Source organism: Lipophrys pholis, assembly GCF_963383615.2.
Source record: "Lipophrys pholis genome assembly, chromosome: 2".
Taxonomy (NCBI): Eukaryota; Metazoa; Chordata; class Actinopteri; order Blenniiformes; family Blenniidae; genus Lipophrys; species Lipophrys pholis.
The window spans coordinates 38,082,509-38,088,098 of record NC_137636.1 but is presented as its reverse complement, the minus strand read 5'-3'; positions in this window follow the sequence as shown (position 1 = coordinate 38,088,098).

The following is a 5,590-nucleotide window of genomic DNA, read 5'->3' as shown; positions in this document are numbered from 1 at the left end:
CCCACCCCCACCCACCCCACCCCCGCTGTGACACGCGTGTCGTGGTGTTCCTCAGGGAGTGGAGTGTTTTCTGGGTCACACATGAAATCAAACCTTCACCTCAAGCTGCAAAGATGATTTATTCAGACGCTGGCAGACGCTCGGCTCGCAGACAGACGGTGTTCTTGGAGACCTGCCGATGGCCTGGGGGGGGGGGGCTCTACACCTCCTCCACTAAGAACCTCCTCAGCACCTCCTCAGCCTTCCTGCTCGGGAGCTGACGACTTTCTGATGACTGCAGTTTATTGACGTTAGCAGCTCAGACTATTTGATGTGACTCTGTGGTCATGTGACTCTGTGACTCTGTGGTCATGTGACTCTGTGGTCATGTGACTCTGTGACTCTGTGGTCATGTGACTCTGTGGTCACGTGACTCTGTGACTCTGTGGTCACGTGACTCTGTGGTCATGTGACTCTGTGGTCATGTGACTCTGTGGTCACGTGACTCTGTGGTCACGTGACTCTGTGACTCTGTGGTCATGTGACTCTGTGGTCATGTGACTCTGTGGTCACGTGACTCTGTGGTCATGTGACTCTGTGGTCACGTGACTCTGTGGTCATGTGACTCTGTGGTCACGTGACTCTGTGACTCTGTGGTCACGTGACTCTGTGGTCATGTGACTCTGTGGTCATGTGACTCTGTGGTCACGTGACTCTGTGGTCATGTGACTCTGTGGTCACGTGACTCTGTGACTCTGTGGTCACGTGACTCTGTGGTCATGTGACTCTGTGGTCATGTGACTCTGTGGTGACTCTGTGGTCACGTGACTCTGTGGTCACGTGACTCTGTGGTCATGTGACTCTGTGGTCACGTGACTCTGTGGTGACTCTGTGGTCACGTGACTCTGTGGTCACGTGACTCTGTGGTCATGTGACTCTGTGGTCACGTGACTCTGTGGTCACTCAATGTGTTGGTTCTGACGTCTGAAACGAAAAGTTCTAATTAAATGTTGAACGTGTGAAACTTTCACACCTGCCCACTTTGAAGTTTGTTGGTGTCGGCAGGTCGAGCGTCGCTGGAAGGCAAGTCGTCAATCAGCCGCCGGCAGGTCAGCGAGCCGCACGCCGAACCTGCCGAGCAGGAACAGAACCAACAGGAAGGAAACACGAGGCACTGATTGGTGTGTGTTGCTGATGCTCGGCGGGTTATGGTTAGTACCAACCAAGTTGGATTGCTATTACGGCAACTGTCAAAATAAAACCACCAATTCCAGGAGGAGATGGACTGGGAGCCATGACACCATGGAGGAAACTACTCGCTGCAGCAGTGTGCGTTCTGATTGGCTGCTGCTGCCAGAGGCTCGGTGATGCATTCACTGACCCCTCTGACGGTTTGTACATGAAGTACTTCACACAGAAAATGTCTCATTTAAAAACCTGTGAAACAGACACATCAGACGGCCGAGGTCAAAGGTCAACAGGTCAGTGACACTCAGAACAGGAGTGCAAACAAAGATTCAGAGGATCCACAGACAGAAACCAGCGCCGGGACTCCAGGACGCTTCAGAACCCGGCCGTCGGGTCTGGGCTGAGAACGGAGCGGTTGAGAGTTTGGGGGTAAATACTGTGGTGGGGGAATGTTGTTTCTGCCCCTTCTTCACTCACTCCTCTCACCAGTGGGACTCGTTTTGTCTCTACTAAATAAACTGCAGCCGCCGTCTTCAGCCTCCTTTCAGCTTTTATTTCACGGCTGCCGCGGCTCTGAAAGGGGGTGTCAGCGCCCTCTCCTGGCCCCGCCCCTCCCGGCCCCGCCACGTCGCCCTGCGACTGAAGGGACCACACACGCTCGGAGGGCCGCCTCCTCTTGGCTTTTCTCCGGCTCTTTTCTCCGTCTGGCAGCTTTTCACCCTCCAGGACTCCAAACTCATTTCAAGCCTGCGTGTGAAAGCTGTCGAGTGTTTCCACACAACGAGACGCCGCCTCGTTTGTTCACCGTCCAAACTTCACAGCTCTTCACACAGCATCTGATTACTGCTCGGTTACAGTTACTCTCAGTGAGTCTGCTCAATTAGCTGCTAGCAATTAGCTTTAGCATTAGCTCATGTCTGCTAATGGTTAGCTTTAGCATTAGCTCACACGTTTTTCCAGATGATAAAAACAATGAACTGAAAAAACTCAGAGATGGAACATAAAATGTAAACATGGACATTAGTATTAGCATTAGCATTAGCCTACATCCACAGAAGCTTTGATTAGCATTAGCATGTCTCATTAGCAGTTTAATTCTCTTCCTAGGAGCTGTCTGCATGTTGTTTACTTCAGCTAACATCAGATTATAGAGCCTCTTCCTTGTCTAACATCAGATTATAGAGCATCTCCATCCTCTAACATCAGATTATAGAGCATCTTCCTCCTCTAACATCAGATTATAGTACATCTTCCTCCTCCAATATCCTGATTATAGAGCTTCTTCCTCCCCTGATATCCAGATTATAGAGCACCTTCCTCCTCTAAAATCCAGATTATAGAGCATCTTTCTCCTCTAAAATCCAGATTATAGAGCATCTTCATCCTCTAATGACCAGATTATAGATTACGTTGCATGGCATCTTGATTCCTGTCTTTTCTCGCGTGCGTGCGTGTGCGTGTGTGTGTGTGTGTGTGTGTGTGTGTGTGTGTGTGTGTGTGTGTGTGTGTGTGTGTGTGTGTGTGTGTGTGTGTGTGTGTGTGTGTGTGTTTCTCCAGAGTTAAACATCCGGAACATTCAGCAGGATCTTCGACCTTCAGCTGTAACGGAGCTTTAACTCCGTGATGTAAACAGATGAGCAGACTGAGGCTATAAATATGCCACAGGAAACACACTTTCAAAATAAGAGCATCTGCAGCTTCAGAAATAACAGTTGTCTTTAACACCACAATGTTTTTATTATTTTGAGCTTCAATCAAACGGTGTCAAATGAAAGAAAAACATTTGTTATGATGCAGTGAAGCTAACGTGTATCTCCAGCTCAGCGTGTAATATCCCATTGAACCACAAGGTGGTGCAATCAGCCACTGTGCTGTTCAGGGATCAACAACAACACACACAACAGGAAACACAACAATGGCTGAAGCTGTTTGGCTTGTGAGGAGTTGGACTGAGCGCTGTGCACTTGTTTCTGCCCCCTGCTGTCTGACAGTGGTATTACCTCACAGTCACCTCCTGTCTGGCAAACAGTCGAGAAGTCATTTTACACGTTAGTGAAGAATGAAAACTTTCCTTCAAACTGAGACGTAGAATAACAAGATAGACGATCATAAAACAGTTCTGAAGTTTACGTCAAGGCTCATTTAAATTCTGATGTTAAAATAAATTTTCACTCTGAAGCTCATCGTCATTCATTTTAGGATTCAGAACAAGAATCAGGAAATGATCCATGTTCTGACAAGATGATTTAGAATTTGGACCTTATTGTTAATGTACAATGAAATTCTATCATTCGGAAAAATCTGCAAACATCATTTAAAAATCTAAACAATAATTATCAACAGCAGCTTAAATTCATCGAGGATTGAAAACAGATGGCCGAGACATTTAAAAACAAATACTTTGTCCTGAGACATCTTCAGTGTGTTTGAGTGTGAAACAGCCTGATGGCAGCTCTGTGTCTCCCTCTGGTGGTCGAGACAAATACAGCAGCAGCAGTGTAGAGAGAGAGGCAGCAACCAAAAGCTGCGATGGTCCATCCGGCGGTGTTAGCTAACCATCACGTACAGCGGCACTGAGCCCACCATCCATCCACCAGTCATGATTCTCCCAACCACCAGAGGGCGCTGCTGGTTTGTAGATGATAGATAGATAGATAGATAGATAGATAGATAGATAGATAGATAGATAGATAGATAGATAGATAGATGGATGGATGGATGGATGGATGGATGGATGGATGGATGGATGGATGGATGGATGGATGGATGGATGGATGGATGGATAGATAGATAGATAGATAGATAGATAGATAGATAGATAGATAGATAGATAGATAGATAGATAGATAGATAGATAGATAGATAGATAGATAGATAGATAGATAGATAGATAGATAGATAGGGTTTGTTCATCCCTGTGGGGAAATTCACATTCAGCAGCATCAACAGAACTGGTTTACAGGAATACATAAAACAAAAGCGTTACATACACTAGAGTCTAGTACCTCAGGGTACCAGGGTCCCCTCTAGTACCTCAGGGTACCAGGGTCCCCTCTAGTACCATTGTCCACAGTTTCTGAACTTAAAACTCCCCTGGAGGAGTTGAACAGCCTCATGGCATGAGGGAGGAGAGCAGGACAGCGACAGCAACCTGTCACTGAAGCTGGAGGTGGTGCTGGACAGTGGAAGCAGTGGGTTGTCCTGGAGATGGTGCTGGACAGTGGATGCAGTGGGTTGTCCTGGAGATGGTGCTGGACAGTGGAAGCAGTGGGTTGTCCTGGAGATGGTGCTGGACAGTGGATGCAGTGGCTTGTTCTGGAGATGGTGCTGCACAGTGGATGCAGTGGGCTGTCCCTGGAGATGGTGCTGGACAGTGGAAGCAGTGGGTTGTCCTGGAGATGGTGCTGCACAGTGGAAGCAGTGGGGTTGTCCTGGAGATGGTGCTGGACAGTGGATTGCAGTGGGTTGTCCTGGAGATGGTGCTGGACAGTGGAAGCAGTGGGTTGTCCTGGAGATGGTGCTGGACAGTGGATGCAGTGGGTTTGTCCTGGAGATGGTGCTGGACAGTGGAAGCAGTGGGTTGTCCATGATTGACAGGAGCCTGTCCAGCGCCCGTCGTTCAGACACAGATGTCAGACTGTCCAGTTTCGTGCCACCACCTTCTTCTTGATGCTTTTCATCACAAGTAATTCCTGGAGATTTATTTATTCCATCAGTCAATATTTGTTAAGCGAATGTCCCAGCAGAGGTCTCCAACCTGCTGGTGTGATAATAAGCACCTCATTAACGATGCAGGACACCACTCAACCTGTAGGTGGTGTTGTGTATCTTGATTAATGGATTGAATTATAAATCACATTTTCCCAAATAAATGTGACATATTTAGAGCAACTAGTGTGTTTTTTTTTCATCTTCATGACGTATTTTTTGAGGCATTTTTTCGACCAATAGGATAAATAAATTTCTAGGAATTACTTGTGATGAAAAACTCGACTGGAAGTCACTTATAAATATCCTGAAGTCAAAATTAGGAAACGATATTGTCATAATTTGTAAACACACTCTTTTTTTATGGATTAGGTGAAACCCTGTTGTGCAAACGGGGCCTTAGTCCCCTCTCTCTCTCTCTCTCTCCCCTCTCTCTCTCTCTCTCTCTCTCTCTCCCTCTGTGTCCCTCTCTCTCCTCCCTCTCTCTCTCCCAGTCTCTCTCTCTCTCCCTCTCTCTCTCCCAGTCTCTCTCTCTCTCTCTCTCTCTCTCTGTGTCCCCTCTCTCTCTCCCTCTCTCTCTCCCTCTCTCTCTCCCAGTCTCTCTCTCTCTCTCCCCTCCCTCTCTCTCTCTCTCCTCTCTCTCTCTCTCTCTCTCTCTCTCTCCTCTCCCTCTCTCTCTCTCCTCCTCTCTCTCTCTCTCTCTCTCTCTCTCTCT